Source organism: Canis lupus, chromosome 10 (assembly GCF_003254725.2).
Source record: "Canis lupus dingo isolate Sandy chromosome 10, ASM325472v2, whole genome shotgun sequence".
NCBI lineage: Eukaryota > Metazoa > Chordata > Mammalia > Carnivora > Canidae > Canis > Canis lupus.
This window is the reverse complement of record NC_064252.1, coordinates 37,736,131-37,762,498: the sequence shown is the minus strand read 5'-3', so window position 1 is coordinate 37,762,498 and position 26,368 is coordinate 37,736,131. Positions and strand designations below refer to the sequence as shown.

Sequence of the window (26,368 nt, the reverse complement as noted above, 5' to 3'; positions counted from 1 at the left end):
TGTGTCACTAAGCGAAATAAGAAGCTGAGTCGGGGCACCTGGGTGGCTCAGCTGGTTAAGTGTCTGCCTTGGGCTCGGGTCATGATCCCCAGGTCCTGGGACCAAGCCCCATACTTGGCTCCCTGCTCAGTGGGGAGTCTGCTTCTCCCTCCCTCTCTGCCCCTTGCCCCTGCTTGTGCTCTCTCTCACAAATAAATAAAATCTTTATATATAAAGAACAGCTGAGTTAGTTTTGAGCTGTGTTTCCACTGTTCTGGTAAGAATGAAACATGTAAGCATGTGCCAGCTATGAAGTACAAATGGTGTAATCCCGGTGATTCCACACAGGCGCTGAATGCTCTTACATTTGCACTCAAAACTGGCATTGGACAATGAAAAGATGAACAGTAAAATCATGCTAACTATTAAATTTTAATTTTTCTTTACTTAGAACACTAAAAACACCATGACAAGTCAAGACAGAGGAATAAAGGGAAGGAAAAAAGTGTTTTGTTTTAATGGTGTTAAGGGCATTTCCCTGCCGCTTTTTGTACAAGGGGCCCCACATTTTAATTTTTCATGGAGTCCGTCAGCCAGCCCTGGTCTGGGGGCGGGGGGCACATAGAGTGTAAGTGGCATTGTCAGGATCTGAACCCAGGCTGACTCCAAAGCTCAGCTGCTTTGACACCATCTTCGTCAGTCTCTCATTAAAAGCAACAGGGTTCCCCACAGTTTCAGAACATTTTTGTCATTATTCCACTGTTAGCAATCTGGACATCTGACAGTTAACTGTTTATTCCCTTTGGCTTTCCTTTTTTTTTCCTTCTTGTTTTCTCTAAATCACTTAGGTTGTCTTTTCTCTATTCACCAAGTAAGTATTCACTCTGAGCCAGGAACACAGAACTGTTATCCAACAACAGAGTCTCAGCAAAGCATACAATTTTAGAGACGAAGATGGTGAAGTCATTTCTAGAACCTTAATAAAAACAAATAAATGAGGAGTTTTATGTAACCTCAAAGTCTTTCTGCTTCTTTCCCCCAATACTTAATTATCTCCATAACCAATGGCTGCATTTTATGGTAGGTGTAATGCTTTAGGGGTCTGGGCTGGTGAGGACGGAGGAGGGATGGGCAATGAGCACTTGGCAGCTAAACAGGCATTCCAGTGCAGAGATGGTGTGTTTGGTTGAACAGCAAATGTGGATGAGAAGCAGCAGGTTAAAATTTTGTGTACTTGAATCCCACAGCAAACTTTCAGTCAAGGGGATTTTCATCTTAGGACCTTGTTGAATCCTCAAGACCCTCAAACCACTTACTGGGTTAAGCTACCTCAGCCAAAACCCACTTCAAAGATTAAAGTATTATATAAGAAGGAAATGCAATAGCTAAACCACCACCACCACAAAAACTCCAAAACCTTGTCGAGGGCTGATTAAGCAAAGGCCAAAGAAATTTGCTAGACATGCAGAAAGTCCATTGCCTTTGACTGTGGTGGCACGGTTCTACTAATAATAGCCACAGGTGACCCTCCTGAGCCCAGGGCAGGTGAGCTGGTTGGTGCGTAAGCATCCTGTTTATCAAAAGAGACCCAGATGATTTACTCTCATTTTACAAGGGAAGAGTCTTAGTGATGAGAAGTAAAAGAAATCATAGGCCTAAACCCCAAAGGCAAAACTATAAAAATGCCTAAAAGAGAACACAGGGGAAAACCTTGAGGACTTTGTGTATTGGGTATGGTGAGGACTTGTTAAATCCAACACCGAAGGCACAATATATGAGAGGAAGAGTGGAAGAGCTGAGCTTCATTAAAATAAATAGCTGCTACTCCCTGACAATCGCAAGAGGATGAGAAGACAAGCCACAGATTGGGAGAAAATATTTGCAAAGACACACCTGATACAGGACTGTGATAAAAAATTATACAAAGAATGCCTAAAAGTCAACAGCAAGAAAATAAACAACCTGATTAAAAGATGAGTGAAGGACCTTAACCGACAAGTCATCAAAGAAGATATCCAGGCACCTGGGTTGCTTCGTCAGTTAAGTATCTATCTGCCTTCGGCTTAGGTCATGAACCCAGGGTCCTGGGATCAAGTCCCACATCCAGCTCCCTGCTCAGCGGGGAGTCTGCTTCTCCCTTTCCCTCTGCCCCTCCTGCACCTGCTCTCTCTCTCTCTCAATTAAATAAATTAAAAAATCTTTAAAAAAAAGATATACAGATGGTAATTAAGTGCATGCAAAGATGCTCTATATCTAAGTCGTCACGGAAATGCAAGTTAAAACAACCATGAAATAGATACCCCTACACATCTATCAGAATGGCCGAAATCCAGAATGACACCACCAAGGATGTAGAGCAACACAAGCTCTCGTTCATAGCTGGTGGGAATGCAAAAATGGGACACCCACTTTGGAAGAGTTTGTTGGTTTCTTAGAAAACTAAACATACTCTTCCCATACGATCCAGTAATCACATTCCTTGGTATTTACTAGAAGAAACTCAAAACTCATATCCACACAAAAACCCACATGTGATGTTACAGCAGTTTCGTTCACAGTTGTGAAAACTTAGAAGCCACCAAGGTGCCCCTCAGTTGGCCAAATGGATAAAATAATTCATTGGATAACACGAACAGATAAATAAATGGTGGTAACCAGCCAATGGAATGCTATTCAGCACTAAAAAGAAAGAAGCCATAAAAAGACAGGGAGGAATCTTCAAAGCACTAATACTAAGAAAGAAGCCAGCCTGTGGGACACCTGGGTGGCTTAGTGGTTGGGTGTCTGCCTTCGGTTCAGGTCATGATCCCCCGGTCCTGGGGTCCCTGGGTCCTGGGATCAAGTCCCACACTGGGCTCCCCACAGGGAGCCTGCTTCTCCCTCTGCCTGTGTCTCTGCCTCCCTCTATGTGTCTCTCATGAATAAATAAAGTCCTTAAAAGCAAGCAAGCAAGCAAGCCAGTCTGAAAAGTTTGCAAACTGGGATTCCAATTATATGCCATCCTGGAAAAGGTGAGGGAACTACAGAAACAGTAGATCAGTGGTTGTGGGAGTGGGGGAGGATTTTTCGGGCAGTACAAATACTCTGTGTGGTACCAATGGTGGATACATGTGAACACACCGTTGACAAACCCCCAGAATGTACAACCCCAAGAGTGCACTCTATGTGAACTACAGACTCGGGCTGACAGTGATGGGTCAGCGCAGATTCATAACCGTGACATGTGTACGGCTGCATGTGGGCCGCTGGTCAGGGAGGCTCTGCACCTGCGGGGTCAGGGCAGGTGGGAAATCTCTGTGTTCTGTTCAGTTTTGCTATGAACCTAAAACTCCTCTGGAAGTCCTAATGGAAAAAATGTAGAAATAAAAGAAGAAAAGGAGAAGAACTCACAGACAACCCCCTAGAGAGGAGGTCCTGGAACCTGAGACCCAGTCTATTGAGTTCAGGCCCATCTCTCTCCTCAGGCCGTCCTCTATGGTTTGCAAAGCACTTTCATACACTGAGCAACTCAGCACCATATGGATTTTGGATTAAATGTCCAATTCTGACCTCAGTTACACTGAAAATAAACTTTTCACAGGTCATAAATTTTTAGAACCTGCCATAATAAATGGAATATCTGTGTACAAGTCCCATAGCAATGATAACTGTCCTGAAAACCTCCAGCAGTGGTTCAATAGTGCTTGCTGTTAATGTGCAAGTTCTGACATCCTGTGTCACACCAAGAGACAGGGACCAGAAGCTGAAGAAAGATGGGGAGAGAATCCAACACAGAAAAGAATTGTCATCAATCTATCATCAAGATAGAGAAGGGGGCTGAAGAGATAATTAGAATAAGCCAACGTGTTCTCTCTCTTTTTAGGAACTTTCTAACCTCAGAATGTACCTTCTATAAATTTCTGTTCCCACTTGTGTTCACTATGGCTGAAGAGCATGAATCAGAGAATGCAAAAAAAAAAAAAAAAAAAAAGAAAGAAAGAAATAAAAATAAATAAATAAATAAATAAATAAATACACTGTTCATGGGAGGAAAGCCACCACGTTCCATGCCAGGTTGGTAGTAAGGCCAAAAATAGATGAATGGGTGATTTATTGTTAGGTTGCAATAAGGCTGTGTTTACCATGAAAGAAGCTTCTTTTATTCAACAAGTATCTACAGAAGGAATTTGCTAGGCCCTGGCTACACAAAGGTTAAGTGAGGAAAACCATCCGTATTTAAGAATTTTCGGGGTGGAGGAGGGTGGAGATTTGTGGGTGGACAGCCACCCCAGGAGATGTAAGCCATGGGGAGGGAGTGGTGCCCCATAGAGTCAGGGACTGCAAGGGCTCCTCTCCAGCAGGTGTGGCCAGGGAGCAAGGGAAGCACATCTGCATCTCTGGCAGCTTCCCCTGCACACAGGGTTTACCTCTTCCACTCACGTATTCCAGGAAATACCAAACCCAGACAACTCTGTTAATTTCCTTCAGCAAACATAAAACATATTTTGTGTTATCTTTTTACCTTGCCCTCCAGAAGCCCCCAAGCAATGGCTGGCCTTTGAACTCAATGATAACCCTTGCTGTCCTAGGAAACCTGCCCGAGGTAAGGGCCGAGGACCCCCTCTCCCACCTGTTATATATGGCCAGGAGGAGAGAGGCTGACAGTTCACATAGTGCAGAAGCTCCCTCCTGCTGCCTCAGCTCTCTGGGCAGGAGTGGGGCCTTCAAAGCTGTCAGTCAGACCCTTCCAGAACACTGATGAACCCTGGGGAGGAAAGAAAGGATTTGTTGGCTTTTAAGCCTTCTCATTAACTTGGCTGAGAGCAGAGGCCTCACTTGGCATCCAGGTATGCAGGGGTCCAGCCATGCTGGGATCTGAGGCTGAAGCCCCCTCCCTTGGCTCCCCCTTACACCGGCACCTCACACCTCACAGACTCAAGGCAGGACTGAGCAGTGGCCCCAGCCCTGGAGGCACTGTGAAGACTACCATTGAGCTGACTTCTGTGCTGAGCCACAGAGGTGCTACTTCACCTTGTGCGGCCCATGCGATGTGCCCCTGCCAACTGCGAGGCAGCCCATCTGCAAAATGGCCAGTGAGGGGAGTTCAGGGAGAGCCAGGTTTGTACAGGTAGTCACCTGGGGGATCCCCGCCCTCAGCTACTGTTTGGACAGGAATTCTCTCAATCACTGCCTGGCCACATCTCCACCCTTCCCTTAGCAGAGAGAGCTGAAGGCATTATTCATATCACCCTGCAGGATGCTAGTCTTCCCTTCCTGAGAGAAGGCTTTGCTTTCCTAAATAAAGAAAGAAAGAAAGAAAGAATAAAGACAATTATTTTGGTGTGCAAACTGAATGTTTTTTTTTTTTTTTAATTTTTTATTTATTTATGATAGTCACGGAGAGAGAGAGAGAGAGGCAGAGACATAGGCAGAGGGAGAAGCAGGCTCCATGCACCAGGAGCCTGATGTGGGATTTGATCCCAGGTCTCCAGGATCGCGCCCTGGGCCAAAGGCAGGCACCAAACCGCTGCGCCACCCAGGGATCCCAGACTGAATGTTTAATAGTAACTCAGTAAGAGAACCCGAAAAGTTGAAATTTTGAAACTACTTTAGATATGCATGAAATGTAAACAAGGTAAATGTAGTATGTCTTGTTAGATCCATTTATTCATCATCAGTTTCTAGGAAGCCACAAAATTGCGTTTACTTTGAGGCTTACTGCCTGAGAGTAAACCTTCTTAAGGAGTCTAAAGCCATTGTGAGGGGAAAAGAAAAAGAAAAAGAAAACCAAACCAATAAATAAGCAAAACACCAAACTCATCACTGAAGGCACAGACCAAGTTCACTGCCTCCCACAAAAGCCTGGGATCCATTTGAAAAGAGTTCCAATACCCAATGATTATTATGAATTTCCTGGAGGGTTCAACAAAAGTTGGTGGGTTGGGTTTTATTGCAGGAAGAGGCCTTCCTGGCTGGCACTAGATTTCCAGAACACAATGATAGAATTTTCTAACCACATCCAGTTATCAAAAACCATGTCTGGGACAACATAATTAAAAAGTGCAGAGAAACCCACTGGCATAGCAAGCCTTATTAAGCTGGCATAGCATGACTCATAAGGAAAATTAAAAGGGCTTGGGGGTGCGTAGAGATTTAAGGTCATTAAGAAAAATGAAATAATTTAAAAAGATATTCAGATTTGAATACATTACTTTAAATAACAGTAATGCCCTGATGCTCTGGGACCTAAACCAGACTTCCATCAGTAGATCGAGCTGTCTCACTTAAAGAGCTTCCTTTGCCTGGTCTGTGAATCCAGGGACAGCAGTGAGTCTGTGCTGAGATGTGATCTACCCACAGGCAATGGTGGGGTCTCCAGAATGAACTGCCCGAGTGCCACAGTCAGCAGCATGACAACTGCTAATAGCCAACACATAAGAAGTCATTAAAACCCACTTAACTTGACTATGAAAGCGATTTAAAGCTATTTCCGTGGGTGAGAGAAAATCCACACTTAGGTTCTTCTTTACTCCCAAGTGGTCCCTTGTATCTTAAGCATATGTAAATGGAGCAAGGAAATAGTTTATTCAAATGCTCCAAGCATTTTTTTTTTTTTTAATTCCCTGTGCTTTTGTTAAATTCCTGCCATGGTCTATTTACCACTGAGAACCGCCAAAGGTCCCTAACTTCAACTACTGGTAACATTTTTTATTTTATTTTATTTTTTTAAGATTTTATTTATTTATTCATGAGAGAGAAAGAGAGGCAGAGGCACAGGCAGAGGGAGAAGCAGGCTCCATGCAGGGAGCCCAACGCGGGACTCGATCCCGCATCTCCAGGATCACGCCCTGGGCTGAAGGCGGCGCTAAACCACTGAGCCACCCGGGCTGCCCACATTTTTTATTTTAATTCTAGTATGGGTTCAGAGCAAGGGAAAGAGTCCCTTTAATTAAATGACTTATCCCAGGCATGCCCTAGCTCTAACTCAACCTTCTGGGAGATTGCAAACTTTAAAACAAAACTGTCTTACATAGTGGGGAGAGAAATGCATAGTGTTTGGCACTTGAGGATATGCATCGGGGAAGATACTGTGAAAAAACACTATATTCGACATAAACTTTAAGGACCTCAGAGGCACACTGGCCCTAGCATGACCCTCTGTTGGGGGAAGGCATCCCTCAGCCCCCGGGGGCTGCTGGCTCCTGCAGGGAGCACTGGCAGGTCAGGGCCACGTATCTGACCAACACAGGAAGAAGGCACAGCACCGTGCCTTTCCCAGGCTGTCAACTAAAGGAGTGTGTACCTTTCTACTCACACTGGGTTGAACCGATCTCAGATCAAGGGACTGCATTTATAATTCTTCATGGACAGATGATATTTTACACTGTCCCCAGTCTAGCTGTACCTTTCCAAGTTTTAATACCCATCCATAGATGATTTGTGGGCAGCCAGAAAAAAAAAATGCAGTGCAACAACAAAATGCTGCTGAGCCCATTTGCTCCAGAGCAGCCTTTATTATCACACTAGGTGCTGATAATGTACGTAGCTCTAATTGTTAGAATTTGATACAACATTTATGAATCCTAGACAAAGTGCTTTTATGAAACCTCCCTGGGCAGATCCTACCCAATTTATTTACTAATCACTTACCAATTACACATGTCCTGTACTTGTGAATGCTTTGTTAAGGAGGGGAACAAAGATGCCCAACCACATTTGTAACACTTATGAAAAGAAATGTGAATTCCCAGTTTTCTCTGTGTGATTCACAAAAGGCATAAAAATTATAAGGGTGAAGGGTTTGATTCTAATTTCCTAATATTGCAAATAAATGTATTTTTCCAGAGTGATCAACAGTAATTCTAAAGATAAATATGTAAAGAACAGTCCACCTGGTCCATGACTGCTTATCTTTAGAATGTCTTGTTTACAAATGGATGGCTAGGTTTGGGGGAGCTATATACATGGGGATTCAGCTTGGGAAAAAAGGCAGAAAAGATCCCCCTCTGTCCCCTTCATTTATAGAAATCATCTTTTTTCTTTTCTTTCTTTTTTTTTTTTTAGAAGTCATCTTTACAGAGAGGACACTAGACAGGAAACAACGGATGTTGGAGAGCATGTGGAGAAAAGAGAACCCTCTTACACTGTTGGTGGGAAAGCAAACTGGTACAGCCACTCTAGAAAACAGTGTGGAGGTTCCCCAAGGAGTTAAAAATAGAGCTGCCCTACAACCCAGCAACTGCACTACTGGGTATTTACCTCAAAGATACAGATGTAGTGAAAGAAGAGGCACGTGGACCTCAACGTTCATAGCAGCAATGTCCACAATAGCCAAACTATGGAAAGAGCCCAGATGTCCATCGACAGATGAATGGACAAAGAAGTTGTGGTCTATATAGATGTGGTATATATATATATATATATATTCCACATGTGGTATATATATATATATATATATTCCACAATGGAATATGGCTCAGCCACAAGGACAAATACCTACCACTTACATCGACATGGATGCAACTGGAAGGTATTATGCGGAGTGAAATAAGTCAATCAAAGAAAGACAATTATCATAGGGTTATATTCCTCATATGTGGAATATAAGAAATAGTGAAAGGGATTATAAGGGAAGGAGGGAAACTGAGTGGGAAGAAATCAGAGAAGGAGACAAACCATGAGAGGCTCTTAACTCTGGGAAACAAACAGGGTTGCAGAAAGGGAAGCGGGCGGGAGATGGGGTACCTGGGTGACGGGCACTAAAGAAGGCACCTGCTGTGATGAGCACTGGGTGTTATATGCAACTGATGATTTACTGAAAACTATATCAGAAACAAATGATGTACTATATTTTGGTTAATTGTATTTAAATTTTTTTTTTAAAGTCCTTTCCAATCGAATAGTACTTTTAGGTCCATTCCTTCAGCCAACATTGATCAAGCACCTACTGAGCCCAGTATCTCTGTGACACAGAGATACAAAGACAGGGAGAAAGAAGCAGGTCCATCCTTAGACTCAGGCTGACATGGTCAGAGAGACCCTAAAAGTAGGAAAGTGGAGACCAAACGCCAGGGGCCAATTCAGAATCACATGATGTTCTAAAAATTCCAGGCTGTGTCCTGTATGCAATGAGAGGACGGAGTGGGCACTGGAGCATCTAGGGAGGGCCACATGACCAAGGTCAGGGTCAGGAAAAATGCCTCTTTGCCAATATGGACCACGGACGGGGGTTCCAGAGGTGAGCAAGAGTGGATGGAGCCATCTGTAAAATGAATTCCTCATAAAAAATGCTCTGCTAACAGGGCAGGGCTTCTCTCCATATTTTTCTGTGAAGAACACGATCAACAATAGCAGCTGAAGCCCAAAAAACACTTTGCCCTCCAGAAATGGTAAATGTCAGGAAAGAGACTCTGGACAGTCACATGAAGTATAATCACAGATTTCTGAGCCACTTAAGCAGCACATGCCCAGGGGCATGCTGTACACAAGCCAGCATTTTAAGAGGCAGGTAAGAGATACAGCTTCCCCTTCAGGAGACAGAAACCAAATCATGAGACTTTTGACGCTGCGTAAGCCTGGCTGCTCTCTACCAACTGGTTCCATTGGCATCTGGCTTTGGGTCTAAGCCAATCTTTTTGGCTTTGGGCAAATCCTGAATTTAGACAACATAATCTGAGTACATCGGATCATTATGAAGCAACCTGCCTGTAAACCTTTTCACAACTATTTAAATCACATTTCCAATTCTTATTCTTTTCCTTTCTGGTAAACTTGGAGGTATCATTCTACTTTTTCTTTATATCCCTTTGAACATTAGTTGTTTAGTATAGTGAAAGCCTCTCCCCAAGCTGGTCATTTACCTCAAGTATAGGCCAGGCAGTGGACAGCCTGGAACTGAGTTTTTAGATTTTTTAGGTTTTTTTTTTTTTTTCAGTTTGTGGATTTTTATTATTTCAAAATTGCAATGTAGAATATCTCTATGAAGACAAAAACTTTAAAGAATCTATGTGACTTTAATTTTCTATTTCTTGCTGAATTTTTCTGAGCTAGCTCCTTAAAAAACATCTCCTAAAAAGTCTATGTTATGTTAAATATCTCATAGAATTATCCATTTTTCAGCGTCCACTTGCAGTATTAAAGTAGGCCAAATTCACAAGTCAGAAGCTAAAAGTTGCCAAATGAAATTAAATTTAGTTAGTAAAGAAAGTTTCATTTTAAAGTTTCTTTCCCCACAGGACTGTCATATGTTCAGTTTTATTTTTAATAAACTAAAATATATTCAAATGTATCTCCAAGATTTAGAACGTAATGTTACTAACCTTTAATACACTTTAAAATTTATTTCTGATCCTGTGATGGAGCGAACACAAAGGAAGACCTATAGCATCCAACAAATGGCAAAACTAAGATCCTGTAATACTAACAACTGTGAGGTTGTTAATAACAAAATGCACTTTATGCAGTATGGAAGTTGAAATGACTAGAACAAACATGAAACTTCTCTACTTTAAAGCACCGATCACTGCTGGTTAATGCTGCTTTAACCCTAAAAAAAATAATACTGAATTATTAAAATGTTATTTTGTTTAAAACTGAATGTCAGCAGGTGACACAAAGCTAGTCTGTCCCGTGAGAAATCAGGAGAGATTATCTGCCACAGAACAGTGACCCGAAGGGCCTACGGGAAGCTCAGGATGTGGGTAATATTTGATTCTTGATATAGTTGGTTACATGCATGTATTCAGTGTAGAAAAATTCAGCAAACTTTTCACTTACGACCTGTGCACAGGAACACTGGCTAAAGATTCAATAAGTAACTTTTCTGTGCCACCAATTATCTGTTTAGTAATATGCCAAAGAAAATCACACAGGTAAAGCTGTTGCCCAAAAGTCAGAGTAGAATTGAACTTGGGAGAAGTAACATAGCTTCCCTCCCACACCCCACGGACACAAGAAGCACGTGACACACACAGACACGTTTAGAGAACAATAAAGAAAATAAGAGATCAGAAGTCTCTGGAGAAATAAATAAGGGGCCCGGGGGTGGGGTGGGGATGGGGGTGGAAATGACCGGTTTCTTTGTACTTCTTTTCTTCTCCTGGATTCCATCTGATGCCTTCCATTGCAGGTTTCAAGACATTCATAACACAAGCCAGTTCTTACTAATGAGTGTCTACCAACCCTGGATGTTTTAGCCAAATCTCTGATGGTCTATTTGATTTGCAAAGGAATAGCGAAGTTTGCTTCTCTGTATCCTCCTGAGACCCCAGAAGGTGGTTTGGGGGCATGGCTCCACCTCCATTGTATTTGAGTTTGATGAAAGGTGATATGTGAGCAAAAAGGTAGCTGACAAGAATAATGTCACACGAGAGCAAATGTAGTCCTCTGAATTGGAAAACAAACAAACTAAACAAAATAGGCTCTAGAACCTGTTTTGTTCAATGAGATCACTCTTCCAAGCTAAGCTCCCAGAGTCGAACAAACGCTGGCGGCATTAGCCTCTGTTGGTACAACGTGAACACGTATCTTCCATCCTACCAACGCAAGCAGTGGGGTTCCTGACTCAGTCACTGCTTTTTCTCCCGCTACAAACTGTCAGCACCAAGTGAAGGAAGCTTTATTTTGAGGTACACACGTGAGTACACAGTCCAAGGGACTTCACCTTATCTCAGAAATAAAAAGATCTGCTTAGCAGCTACAAAGAACAAACAAGGGGTTTAAATACCTAATTGCAATCATCAATCCTTGTTTTCTACCCACAACATAAAGAAAACCACAATAATATAAAGCAAATAAGCAAAACGCACATGACCTTCCTCCTATAATTCTGTTCTATGTCTACCTTTCCTCACATACAGAACTTGATTTTTTTTTCCTGAGAGCTAAGACTCTGTGGGTTCAAAGGAAATATGTACCCGGGAAAGCAAATTAATGGATCTATGGATGTATTTCAACAAGGAACGATTCTAAGGAATGGCCCTCCTACCAAGCTGTTCCCCTCTAGGTTGAACAGGGACCTGCAGACAGCAAGCCCGGGCACCTCGTTTGTTGCTTGCTGCACCAACTGCCCCAAGCACTTGAGGATGCTGCTTGGCACCATGTGGATCGGTAATTCTCAGATCAAATGTGTGGGCCATCATGCAGGGTAACTTTGTATATTATAAACTCACCTTTCATTTTCAATACCATGCAATAAGTTCAAGATAGATCTAATTTGAGCAACTGAGAAGCATGGGCCCACTAGGGGAGCTCTGGGGTCAGCTGAGTTTAGTTTTGTCAGTAAAACATGCACATCACACATCCGATTATACTTACAGAGCTCTCATGCTATAATTGGGTTATATATACCATCTACAGCTATAGTACTCATGCTGTAATTGGGTTATATATACCAACCAGAAACAACGAATATTCCTTATTCCCAGCATCTTTTGACTACCTCTCACGAAGCACATGATTTAATACAATTTAAAGCTTTTTCTTTTACCCACTTCTGGTTTTACATCTAATGCTATGCTTACTAGTCATGAAAATATTGAAAAACCCCCAAGCCAAAAATTAATTCTGCTCTTTCTGTGTATGTATTAAACAGTAATATGGGGGGTATTACTGGGGTAGGATTATAATACATTAATGATATGTTTTAATTATGTGAAAATTACAGAGTGTGGCCAGTAGAGACATGGTCATGTTTAACTTATGGAAGCACTTCCACTATTTCAGTCACATTATAGACATTTTCCTATTACTATCAACTCAGTTTCTGAATCTCTTCCACCTCAAATAGTTAATGAGGCAATCTGTTTAATGGCATTCTCAGAATGTTATCATAAAGTATCAAGTATTTAGTTGGGCAAATTACTTAATTAGTTCAACTCTCCTAGCTACTAATTTTGAAACAGAGGGCAGAGGAATACAGTTTGTAACTACACTGTGATTCCAAGGAAGGAAACTTCCCTGTGAGAAATGTAAATCAAATACCTACATACATGCTATATACACACAGATACATGCATATGAGTATAAAGTAAACCACGTTGCACTAGTCAGCCTCCCATTATTCATAAATTGCTCCAAAAAATACCTTGAGCACTAGAGGGTATCAAATGTTTTCTTAAAAAAATTAAACATGTGAGCTTGCTATTGCCTTAATTATTTTACCTAAAGTTCAAAGACCAGAGGACTCTACAATTCAGGGTAACTTCAAATAATTATCTATTGTCTCAGAGGGAGACTAAGTCACAAACACTGTTTGGCCAACTTTAGGTTGACCCGAAACTCCTAAAATGATTCCACTTCTTTCATTCCAGCAAACAGCTAACTAATGTATAGGACGCCAGCCTTGGTTCTCCCGGCTGCCCTGGCTGAGAGGTAGCCCTTGTGAGTTAGTGTCAAGAGTCAAAAACATTCTGCAAATCACCAAAGGTACCTTGAAAATGCTGCTGTTGTTAATACTTACAGATACACCCTCTCATATACATATACACACATAAATGTGTTTTCCCATATCTATCCTATTAATAATAAATAAAGCATTTTGAAAACCTTCATGTAAGCCATTGGTAATTTGGAACACGCAATTCTCTCAGAGATATGTAATATAGGAAAAAGAATGTTCTTCACTTGGTCAGAAGGTCAGGGCTCTGAGTCCTGACTTTTTTACTCACACAGTTGTGAATCCCAACAATTAAAGCCTAAGTATCCGCATTCAGGTTCCCATTCCCAATTACCAATGGCAAATCAAGTGAATACAGGGATGTATTCATCCTGTATTTGCATATGTGTGTGTGCGTGTGCATGCATGTTCTTTTCTGTATGAGATAGTTTTCCTAATTTTAAAATATAATTTACAGAGCAAGGTCCTTCTTCTCATCGTACAACCAAATCCATTCATTCCATCATGCACTTATAGTCCTTTACCTTAACTATGCCATTTAAGAAACAAATCCAATATTAACTGTATCTTTTTCTACCGGTTTATTGTCAGAGGCGCAAATACAGGTTTTTAGCACATAATAATATTGTTCAGAAAAGTCATAACTACACTTTCGAGGAGGCTACTTTTCAAATTTATCCCTGAATAAAGAAAGCTCTCAGATTATCTAAGAGATTTATCCTTTTTCAAATTTAATTTAAAGCCAAGTCATTTTAGAGACCACAATTGCCAACATGCAAGAACCTCCATTTGAAAAATGTGAAGAATTTGAACATGGAAAACCAATTGTCTTAAATTTAATAATACATTTCCATCTCAGGCTCAAATGTTAGGAGCAGCCTAGAGAAGAACTTAATGTGTGAATTATAAACTTCTGAAAACAGCAGCTTGTGATCAAGATATCGTAGGATTTTTCTTGATGGTGTATTCTCTCCTGCTTTAGTCGATATATTTCTAAATGTCCCGAGAGACTACTTTTCTGAGCTTGCTCTCTTCACTGACCTAATAACTCAGAGAGCCGGGATGATTTCCTTAAATCTTAGCTTACATTTTTTCCTTGAAAATTTCACCCTGCCTATGAGCCTGATTTTCATTCTAATACTGATTGCCTGGATAGTCTCACCCGTAAGGGCCATTGTTAGGTTGCATTTTATGTCCCCTTTCAGCCCCCACATTCCGGTGAGTCCATGGGCTTAGTCTGATGAGTGCCCCTGCCACCCCCTTCCATCCTAGACAACCTTCCTGATCCAGCAAGTTAGGCCATGGTTTGAGACCTGAAAGCTCATGGTCACAGCCCTCCTCTGGCTCCAACATGATGACTACGGGGGGAGTCAAGCCTGCTCCTCCACAGAGTCTGAGCACAGTCCACAGCACAGACTTCCAAACACATAAAACCAGGGCTAAATCCCAGCACTGCCACTTTCTCACTATAGGACACTTGAGGAAGGCACTTCATCTTTCTGGGGCTCAGTCTCCGCACCTGTAAAATGGGAATAACCGGACATCCCGGGGCTGTGGCTGAGGTGTACTTTGATAAGCTATGCAGAGCAAGCGGCCCAGTATGGTCCTCAGTAAGTGTGAAGCAATCACAGTTATTATTCTTTGTGTTGTAACTCTCCCCTGGGCTACATGGTATATGAAGGGATGTCCAGCATGTTGACTAAAGGCAAATTCGCCCCTGATCATGGGAATTTGCTCTTAAGTATGCGAGAATATGCAATTCTCAATTGCATGGAATCCCAGCAAGAGAAGCCACCCTGGGGAGGATTTAATCTGTGTATGGCTTCATTTCGCAGCCTTGGTAAGGCTCAGACTTGCTCCAGTGACCTGCTGTACAGTGCCAGCACTCCCTAGGACTCAGATTTGAGGGCTCTGGCCAAGAGTTTTCCTTGCTCTTCTCCGCTTGCTGAGAAAGTCCAGTGCAAAACTGCAAACCCAACCCACACACCTTTCCAAGCAGCTCCTTAGAGCCCCATGTCTACCTGGAATTCAGAGTTCTTTCCTAGGGAAGACCACAGGGGGCAGCAGAACCCAGAAGGGACAGAAAGCAGTTCCATGCAGACAAATCCCGGAGAGAGGGGTAGCATTTTTCTGATGTCATTTCCAGCCATAGAGCAATTCCTCCCCAAATCAGAAGGGCCTCGGCACTGCAGGATGGCCCGGGACCTGCAAGCGGCCAAGGAAAGACAGCGGCCAAGCAGCTGCTGGTAACCTGCTTTTACCAGACCCATTCTAGTAGTGCTGGACCAAACTACTGATGTCTGGAAAGCTTTAGGACTGCCAGTTCACACCTCACATCCTTGAACGGCCACCACTTTGCCCCGAGGTTGGGTGGGTTCCAAGCACAGCAATTCAGAGGAGAGGACTTGGAATTTCAGATCAGGATGGCATTTGGTAAGTGGCATAATAAATCCATATCTCTCTGATATTTCTGTGTCCTGTGTACTTAATAATGTTTACAGATAAATCTCTCAAAAGAAGGAGGGCTTAAAAAAAAAAAAAAAGAAGGAGGGCTTTCAGATAAATGGTAGATACATAAACTGAGGGTCTGAAGTTTATGTACTAACAGTAGCTGGTCCATTGCCATAGCACACTCAGTCCTTGACCTTGACCTTAACCTGTTGAGAACATTGAAAATTGCTATGTAAAGGTACACCTGGCACTTTCCTGGTTCCAAAATTAGCATCTGATTCTATGTAATTATTTCTCTTAGAGTCAGTGGTGAACTTCACCCCATAGTTTTTTTTTTTTTTGAGGAGGAGGAGCTTTCAATGCTTAAAAACTTCAAACTTAACGTACACGTAGCATGAGGGCACTACTTTTTGCTTAGCAAGTTGAATGAAGTATTTCATTTAACGTAACCAATCAAAATTTAAGGTTATATAACAGAAGATTGGGGGTGGGGGGGTGGACAACGACATATTACAGTTAAAGACGTGAATATTTAAAAGACTGTCCCCATTAACAACACATAAGATATTTTTATTCAGGAGTATCGGAAATGAGGCATTAAGTCTGAAAATCAACTCGGTTTCTCAAAAGGCAAATATTTCTGTTTGTGGAACAGAACTCATCATTTATTTGATGTAAGCAGTAGATGCAGAAACCTCAGGATGGGTTTGTCAAGTTAGGAAAGACTTAAACAGCACTTGGCAAACCAACACTTGGGTACATTCTGGACTTACGGTATGCAACTGCAGCTCATATAAGCAGTAGGTCAGAGAGTCACACACTTAAATCATCTCAGAAAGAGGAGAAACTCGGGGAAAAAAACCTCTAAAAACAAGCACCTCCAGGACTTTTTCAGCAACGACTTCACTATTTAACCTGTATCTTGCCAGCTGACCACAAATCTTCCCCTAGCCCCAGTTTAAGTCTTCAACCCCAGAGTAAACCCTTCCTTTCCTTTTTAACTGTCCTCACCAGAAAGTGAGCATAGTTGATTGATTGCGCTTACCTGCCTAATAAATCCATTCACATATATGTATTTTTTAAAAGATTTATTTATTTAAGAGAGAGAGAGAGAGCACGCACGCGCACTGGCACAATTAGAGGAGCAGAGGCAGAGGGACAAGCAGACTCTCCACTGAGCACAAAGCCTATACAGGGGTCCCTCCCAGGACCCTGAGATCATGACCTGAGCCAAAGTCAAGTCAGGCTTAACAGACTGCATCACCCAGGCACCCCCCGTTCACTTATTTTTAAACATTAAATTATCTCAGCCTCGAACCCTCCAGTCTGCATATCCTCATTTCATGATCTTTACTTCCTAGATAGCCTGCACCACATAAGAAACCCACCAAACGTTGGGCTCTGCTCTGACTGCTCACCAAAACTCTCCACCTTCTGTCTAAACTGTGGGGCTCAGAAATCCACTAAGAGCGAAGGCTCACATCACACTGTTCCCAAGAGATTTCCCTTAAAACTCCAGAAGCTCCAACTGCACCAGGCAAAAAGGTAAAATGCAAGAATTTACATCAATCACAATAAAAACTGGATCAAGAATCCAACAAGTCTGAGTGCCTCCATTTTTAAACGTAGGTGGAAAATTTTTTTTTTTAAGATTTTATTTATTTATTTATTCATGAAAGACTGAGAGACAGAGAGAGAGAGAGCGCCAGAGACAAAGGCAGAGGGAGAAGCAGGCTCCATGCACCGGGAGCCCGATGTGGGACTCGATCCTGGGTCTCCAGGATCGCGCCCTGGGCCAAAGGCAGGCGCCAAACCGCTGCGCCACCCAGGGATCCCCGTAGCTGGAAAATTTAAGGCAATTCACCTATTATTTTAGGTTGTTCTCCATTTTGATTATAATATTCATTCACCACTGCAGTTTTTCTCAGTCTTTAGTAGGAAATGCAAGCCTTGGAGTGTTGCAAACATCCTGGCTGTCAGTTTCAGAAAAATAATGGGAGAAGGAAAGTGGGTAAAAGTAAGTTCAAGGCCACACATCATTTTTTTTTTCTTTTAAAGGAAGAAGTCTGCAACATAGAGCACTTCAATTTTTGAAATTCGTCATCAGTCACAATTATTTCAAAACGGCAAGATATGTTGAGCAAAATTCCCCCAAATATAAATATCGAGTAACCCGCATGAGGCTTTTTAAACATGCACAAAGCACTTAACACAAAATCTGCTACAAGTGCTCCAATAATACCTTCACCCAGGCAGCCAGTCCCCCGCACAGGGGATCTGCAAGCCCCTTCACTGTTAGAAGGCGAAAGGCACGGAAAACAAAGATTTCAACCAAATATGGTTTGCCTCTCGTCGAGTTTTCAGCAAGACCCTGTAAAAATAAGTTCACAAAAAACCAGCCAAGCATTACTTTTCTCCCAAAGTGCTTCTTGGATTATAAAACAGCTTTGAAAGTTCAGCCTGACAAAACAAATATGGTACTAGGAGAGCCCTGGAAGGCAACCACAAAAAGTCTCATTTAAATTCCTGGAAAGCAGGGCTTCCCCAAATACAGCTCTAGCTTTGGAAGGCACCACTTGCTGCGAGCCACAAGTTTAACTTCGCTCCGTGCCCCAGCGCCGTCAAATCCGAAAGAGACGGATATAGACGCTGCTTATCCAAAAGAATGCATCGCGGATCTTCTCTGCACGGTGAAAAGTACAACTTAAAAAGCAAGAGTTTCCCTCGTGCGAATGCGTAGGAATGAACACCGGGGACGTGGGATGCGAAGGATCCCTTCTGTCCCTAAACATCACAGCTACAGCGAACCGGAGATCAAGGGAACACACTTTAGGCTTTAAGAAGTGCAGTTCTGCATGGCGGTGGGGTCGAGGAAGGCAGTTAAAAGCCCCGATGCCCTCCCAAAGCCAAATTAAATAGAATAAAAGATCGCCGTTGTAGTGACCGAACGGCGGGAGCACAACGGCGTCCACCGGTCCCCAAAGCGCAAGCCCTGGGTTCGCTCACCCTCCCGAAGAACGCCTTGCCTCTCGCCCAAGCCCTCGGCGTCCGCCCGTCCGCAAGCCCGGGTGCCGCTCGCCAGCCCAAGTCCCTGCGGAGCGGCGCCCCGGCTGCAGCGGCCCGAGGCCCCCGCCGCCCGCCGCCCGCCGCCCGAGCAGCGCGGCCGCCGGACCCACCTTCCCGCGAGGCGCGGCGTCCGACCCCGGGACTCGGCGCTGCCCGGGCGCGCGGCGCTGGAGGCGGAGGCGGGGGCGGGGGCGGGGGCGGAGGCGGGGGCGGGGGCGTGCCTGTCACGCCGACTCCCCGGCAGCCGCTCGGGCGCGCGCGCCACGCGCTCCCACCGCCTTGGCTGCCCGCGGAGCCAGGACCCGGGGCCGGGGCGCCCGACGCGCGCCGCGCAACTTGGGGGCTGCGGGGGCCGAGCGCGGCTCAGAGCCTGTGCGCGCGGCCGCCCCCGCCCCGCCCCGCCCCGCGCAGCCACCTCCCCGCGCCGCCTCCCGAGCCCCCGGCGGCCCGCGCCCGCGTCCCGGGAGGCCTGCGGGATCGCCTCCCCCGGGCCGGAGCCTCGGCGCCGGGCGGCAGCTGCAGGCGCGGCGGGGGGCTCGGCCTCGGGGCGGCGCGGCGCTGCGCTCAGCTCCGCGCCGCGCGCCTCATTGTTCCCGGCAGCGGCGGCGGCGGCGGCGACGCGGGCGGCGGGGGGAGCGGCGGCCCGGAGCCCCGGGGAGAGGCGGCGGCTCCCGGCCCCCCGGCCCCCGACCCCGCGGCCCCCGCGCCCAGCTCCCGCCGCGCCCCGCCCCCGGGCCCCGCGCCTCCCCTGCGCGCGCCCCGGGCCCCCCTCCCTCCGCCGGCGCCTCGGTCCTCCGCCTTCCCGGCCTTGGCTCACCTAGCGGCCGGGCGCCGGGCGCTGGGAAGTTGCACAGTCCGCTCCCCGCGCCCCCGACCCGCCGGGCGGGGTGCACGGCGGGGCGCTCCCCGGCTCGGCGCGGATCCGTGCCCCCGGCGGAGAGCGACTGCAGACTCGGGCGGCGTGGGGCGCGCGGGCGGCGCGGCTGCCTAAAAAGGCTTGCCTCTCCCGGCCGTCGCCTGCAGCCAGCCCTCGCCCCTCCGAGGGTGACCTGCACCGGCCCCGCGCGGGGCAGCCGGCGGGCACCGGGGGCGCGGGGGCGGCAGGGATGCAGGAGTGCGGACGCGCGGCGAGCGGCGGGCAGAGGAGTCCGGGCGCCCGGCTCCGCGGAAGTGAGTCTTTGTGTTCCCCACTTGAACACACCCTCCCGCCGCGCCGCAGGCCGGGCTACCTGCGCAGGAGGCAGCGCCCGCCCGCCGGCCGGGTGGGGCGCAGGGCAGCGCCGCATCCTCCCCGGCCCGCCGGTCCCTTTGTTCCTCCCGCGCGGCCGCCGGCTCCTCGCCCCGAGGGCTGCTCCCGGGCGCCCTGGGTCGGGCTTGGACTTGGGGACCAGCCACCTTCCACTTGCAGAGGGCCTCCCGCCACGTCCGGGGCAGGAATTCTGTAAAGGCCCCCGCCTCCCCGCCTCCCCACCTCCCCACCTCCCCGCCCCTCCCCACCGCCGGCCCCTGTCCCCAAGAGGACGGGAAAGTTCTCGGGACGGCGGCGCCCGAGGCCGCTCGTTGGGCGCTCGGAGCACCGGCCGCGGGCGCGGGTGGGTGGGGCCGCCGGGAGCCGCAGATCGGGTGTCCGTCTGCCCGCGTGCGGAATGTCCGTCTGTCGCCGCGGCCCTCCTGCCCTTCCCCGGGGCCGCAGCCGGCCGCGGGACTCGAGACCGCGCCGCCCTTTGTTTGCTGACAAACACGCGCCTTTGAATGAACTTCGACGTGGCTCGCCGCGGGCGTGCGGGTGGCGCTGGGTCCCCGCCGCGGGGTCGGCTCCCGGCCGAGGACCGCGCAGGTGTGGGAGAGCCCGCAGGTAGAACAGGTTGAGGTGGGTGGGATTACCACCTGGAGGGCCAAGTTCCCCTCTGTCCTCTCCAGCGCAGGTCCCTGCAGAGGTTAATAACATTTCGGAGACAAGTCCTTCACTAAACACACCACTTTAAAATTTGTACGACGTTCATTTGACTAATTAAGGCTTTTTAAACTAAAACAGTTACCGAGGCACCCAAGTCATTCAGCATCACGGAGTGCCTACTGTGTGCTGGGGCCCCGGGTTCAGCAGTAGGCGTGTAAAGGTGATGGAAATCCCTTTCCTACCGTCCAAAGGCTTGCAGAAATTTAAAACATCACGGGGTCAACTAAAACTGACTGGGCAAAATGCACTGTGCTCCATCAAGAGCATGTGTCCGGAAAGCTTACTCAGTATTTCCCGGGTTATGCTAATGGTTTCTGACACCTGGAATTGGCCAGAACTGCATGGAGGGATAATGTGTCACACGGATTTAACAACAAGGACGACTGTATTCCACTAGTGTGAAATACTATAGTGGGGCTAAAAGAAAGTTCTGGGAAAAAAAAAAAAAAAGGAACGTGATAGGGTCCAGTGGCTGGTGGAGGTGGAGGAAGGAAGTGATGCAAGGCGGGAAGTAACCCCCTTATCAACTGGAGCAGGTCACCAACTGTGGACCCTGCTTTTCCATTCTGTGTAATGCATGTAATGGTACCTACCTTCAAGGTTTGCTGTAAGAAGTAGAGAGCGGGTGTTAACAGTGTCTCTTAGGGCCTGGAATCTGATACTTAATAAATTCTACTACTTAATAAATAATGCTGTTAAAACACTTTAACAGTGAAGTAAAAACATAATTTGTATACATTTCTTGTATATTCTCATATTTGTATTTATTTCTTGTTTCTTTGCATGCATGCTGAAAAAGCTGACATGTTGACTACCATAAAGAAATCTTAATGAGAAGTTAAAGAAGAGTGGCCCAACTTGATGCTTGTAGAAAAATTACCACTTGAAGGCAAATATGCAAATTATTGTTGTAAAATTCAAAGTGAATTGAATTTATTATTTACGATTATTTATGGGGGTACTAAATGAAGTGGCACTAAAGTGGCATAATCTATTGCTTCCTGAAGAAATCAGAAAGCCAGTTGATGTACATAAAGCTATCAACTGATGATTCTTTCTGTCGAAGTGTAATGGTAAATAAAATGTTTTGACATCCTTTGGTTTAATTGCTTACAGGAATGCCAAATGGGAGTAGATTATTTAATGTTTTTATGAGTCTACCAATTGGTGAGACATTCCTGGGCTGTTCTGGCACTTAAATATCCCTTTCCTTAAACAGAACAAACCACAACAAAAAACCAAAATAAACTTACTCCTCCAAATAAGAAAAATTCCAGAAACTTGCTTGCTCTTACTCATTTGCTCATAATAACTTTAATTTCCTTTTCTGTTTTTAAACTCAGGGCTCCCTCCACTGTCCCACCCACTATTGACCCATGATGGGCTATATTGCACAGGAAACGTTCCTTCTGTTTTCAGGAACTTGTTACTGGGTAGCAGTCAAATCAGGAGGCTCAGTGAATCTCCCAGCTGGGAAGGATTTGAGTTTGGGTGGGAACTGAATTGCTGAATCTGGAGTATTTCTTTTCGCTTAAGTACTGTTTATAGAAAATACTTCTCTCTTATTTATTGTGCCATTCAGCTGTCACAGTAAACCCACAGATTCTTTTACAGGTGGGGAAACTGAGGCTGAGAACTTGTTTTATTTTTTATTTTTTTTAAGTATCATTTTTCTCTAAGCATTTTCTCTTCTGGTCTTGACTCACCTGTGATCACCATTCTGTAAAATGCATTTAGCACCTCAGGGAGGGAAATCGCCTATAGATGTGTTCTTCATATTTAATCAGTGAAACAAATCTGTATGTGGTCAGTGTAAAAAAATGAATTTCAGATACTCATTTGTTTGGAGCCCATTATGCGATACTAAGATCAGGAGGAAGCATTTGTTTTCTAGCCAACCTATATAGATTTTTAAAAATTTAATTAATTTACTCTTTAGAAATGTTAATAAGGATACAGACCCTTATGAAGAAGAAACAACTCTGGGAATTTGGACGTGTGTGGAGGTCAGAATCCTGGGCATGCAGGGGGAGCTCCTACTCTCAAGCACGCGTGTGCACACCCCCCCACACACACACACCCACCCCCCCACACCATTCTTTCCAATATTTCCAGGTGGAGAGAAAGACAAAAATTTTTCTAGCTTAAGAAAGATGTCATTTCAGCATCAGATACAGAAGGAAGGTTACAAATGCAAATAGTTGCCTCATCTGCAGTGAGCATCACTCCCAGCCCAGCCTGGGGCTCCAGGCTAGGTGACTGAGCTGGCCTCAGGGCGAGGTTAAGGGGTCACCACCTGACCTCTCCTAGCCAATCTGTTCCTTTCAGACAAAGCAGCATGAAAAAGTCGGCGTGGGAACGTTTTTCTTTTCCCTAAACTTTTCCTTGCTATCGAAAGGACAGGACTGAAAGCCACGCCTTTAGTTCTGAGCTTGTCACCTTGGTGAAGTCACTTGAGCTTGCTGTTCCTCAATTACCTCACCAACAGTACGGAGTAACCCATTGCAGTTACTTACAAGCATCTAAGCTCACCACAAGCTGAGGAACATGTGCAAGGGTACAGCACTTCACTGTTTATGTCAGGGTTTCCTGTCAATTATCGGAAACACACACACACACACACAATTATCAGAAACATTGGCGAGCGTACAGCACTTCACAATTTATGTAAAGGGTTTCCTGTCAATTATCTCACTGGATTTTCCACAACTCTGAATGATGAAGGGAAGGTAGGAAGGCACACAGAGAGGTGGCCCTGTCACTTCTTGATGAAGTAATAAGAATATGTAGTCATTAAAATTTTTTGAAACTATGTTCTAAGCTCTTTATAAGTATCAACTCATTTAATCCTTGTAGCAAAGGTTTTTAAAATTTTTTTCATTTTCAACCTTTTTTTTTGAAATAATTTCAGTCTTACAGGAAAATTGGATAAAAAAATGTATCTCTAGTAATTGTCACTCAGGCAAGATAGCGCCTCTGATTCTCTTTCTTCATCTATAAAATCAAAACAATAATCCATGTTATGGGGCTGTTTAGAGAACTAAATGAGATAGTGACTTCAAAGTGCCTACCCAAGGACACAATCAAACTCCTTTTCCCTATTCATTTGTTTGATATGATAATTGTTTGATAAACAATAACTGTCATTAAAGTGATGGAGAATGCCCATTTTGTAGATAAGAAAATCTATATTACATAGATTTTATATAGAGGGCAAGAGAGATGCATGACTATTTGGTACCAAGAAACAGTATGACACCGAGTCCATTCCATCAACAACTATTTTGAGTGCTAGCTATCCACCAGGTTCAGTTCTAGGAACTAGTGCTTTAGAAGTTGACGACAGAACAGGGATTTGCTCTCACTACCTTCTATTTTTTCCAAGTGAGACTAAACATACAAACCTACAATAGCCAGATTATATTGTAACAATAAAACTCTGACTAACAATCAGCGACAAACAAACCAGGAAGCAAAACCTTTGCACAATCCACCCCACACAGTCAGGGTGTAATAGCTGCCAGTTTCTCCAATATTTGTCCCCACTTACAACTTAAGATCATATATAGAAAGCCAAATATGCTTCCCTAACCAATCACATGGGATGATGCCCTGTGTCTAGTTACTCCATGCTTATGGGCTGAATTATGTCCCTGCCCATTTTATGCTGAAGTTCTAACATACTGTACCTCAGGGATATGACTATATTTGGAGATAGAGCCTTTCAAGAGATGGTTAAATTAAAATGGAGTCATTTGGGTGATTCCCAATCCATTCTGACTGGTGTCTTTATAAGAATAAGAGGTTAGGACACACAGAGAGACACCAGGGTACCCTCTCACAGAGAAAAGACCATATAGCAACACAGCCAGCAGCTAGCCATCTGCAGGCAGATAGGCCTCAAAGAAATTGCTCCTACCGACACCTTCCTCTGGGACTTCCTGCCTCCAGGACTGTGAGAAAATTAATTTATGTTGCTTAAAGCACCCACTCTGTGGCATCTTGTTATGGCAGCCCTAGCACGACAACACATCATCTGCTGCTTCCCCATTCCAACCATCTCACTCAAGGGACCCCTGAAATCATCCCTTGTCTCCATTCTAAAGCTTTCCCCCTCTTCCATCCTCGCGTCTTTGAGTCTCTGCCAAACGCATATGATGGTGGCTGACTCCCTTGCTAGAGCCAGCTCTGAAGAAATAGCCTCTGTGGGATCTCATTCGGATGGTCTTCATTTATTTCCTCACAGGGCAAGGAAAGACCCATCAGCAAGTTGCCAGAAGGATACTAATCCCGTCCCCATTCCTTGGCAGGATCTGGAGGTGGTCCAAGGCTAGTCAAGAAACCTCTTTTTTAAACACAACGATACAGGAACAAACCGCCCATATGTGATGTTTCTTTGATTACCTGTTCAAAGCCCTCTCTTCTAACAAACTAGCAATATAATTAATTAAAACCTACCTCGACTACTGGGTAATTTTTCCATTGATTAGCCTTGCAATTTGTTACACATCTCTCACAAAACACAAATCATCTGAAGGTGCAGCAGGCGGTCCCGACATACAATTACAACTGAGGTGAAAATACCATTCCATTTCAGAGCCTAAATCCTATAGCAATTTACTTTTTTTCCAGTCAATGCTAGAAATGGTACAAAATAGCTTCAGTTATAGAAACTAATAGATAATAATGGCACTAATTTAAGAGACATCAGATGCGTGAATGCAAAGTAGAAATTTCAGACTAAATTTTTCCTTTAAAAAACCTACCTGTTAGCTTTTCAAAAGAAGTGCTAAGTCGTCTGATATTTCTCTTGTTTGGTTCAAGTTATTCTCTCCAACATAATTCTCATCTAACGCAGTTTAAAAATAAATGCGCACTTCCCCAAGGCATTCTCACATGACCAGGGGTGATTGTACTTTATATATTAAATAGCACAATTTTAGATAGGCATACATTCCTCAACTCAAAAATCAACAGAAGTAAAAAAGAACCAACAAAGCAAACTGCATCCCAATACATGCAGGAAATAATTTTTAGATTTTTGATTGACTTGGCTAAGGGGAACCAATTATCCCATGACATGTAAAAATATTAGAAGGACACAATCAAACTCCTTTGCCCTATTCATTCAACTGGAAATTATGGTAGCAGTATTGATGAGATACAATGAATAATTTATTCTCCTGAGAGAGCACTTTTAAATTTCTTTTTTTCTTTCTTTCTTTCTCTCTCTTTCTCTTCTTTCTTTCTTTCTTTCTTTCTTTCTTTCTTTCTTTCTTTCTTTCTTTCTTTCTCTTCCTTTCTTTCTTTCTTTCCTTCCTTCCTTCCTTCCTTCCTTCCTTCCTTCCTTCCTTCCTTCCTTTCTTCCATCTTCTTTCTTTTTACATGGGTTCTGGAAGATGCTCCTTTCTATGGAGCCACTGAGATATGGTAAGAGGAAAAAAGTACACATTCATGATTTTACTCTTTTTTGAGAATGACTTAAGAACACTCTTGAAGGAAGAGTTCCAAGATGTCAACAAAGATTGTCCTGGGGACAG

The 26,368-nt window shown here is 44.7% G+C and overlaps 1 protein-coding gene across 5 annotated transcripts in view; it reads right to left on the bottom strand.

Annotated features, from left to right (window-relative positions):
• The window catches only part of ST6GAL2 (ST6 beta-galactoside alpha-2,6-sialyltransferase 2), a 76,353-nt gene extending 56,117 nt beyond the window's left edge, over positions 1-20,236 (bottom strand). For 2 of the 5 annotated variants that reach the window (XM_049115383.1, XM_049115384.1), the window contains exon 1: positions 20,101-20,236. The gene's annotated coding sequence lies outside the window, so the exon portion shown is untranslated. Of the gene's footprint in view, positions 1-18,981; positions 19,072-19,688; positions 19,837-20,100 lie in introns of those variants that run through there. The other 3 variants (XM_035696495.2, XM_049115382.1, XM_025462870.3) reach the window with 3 other exon arrangements.
• Positions 20,237-26,368: the final 6,132 nt, after the last annotated feature.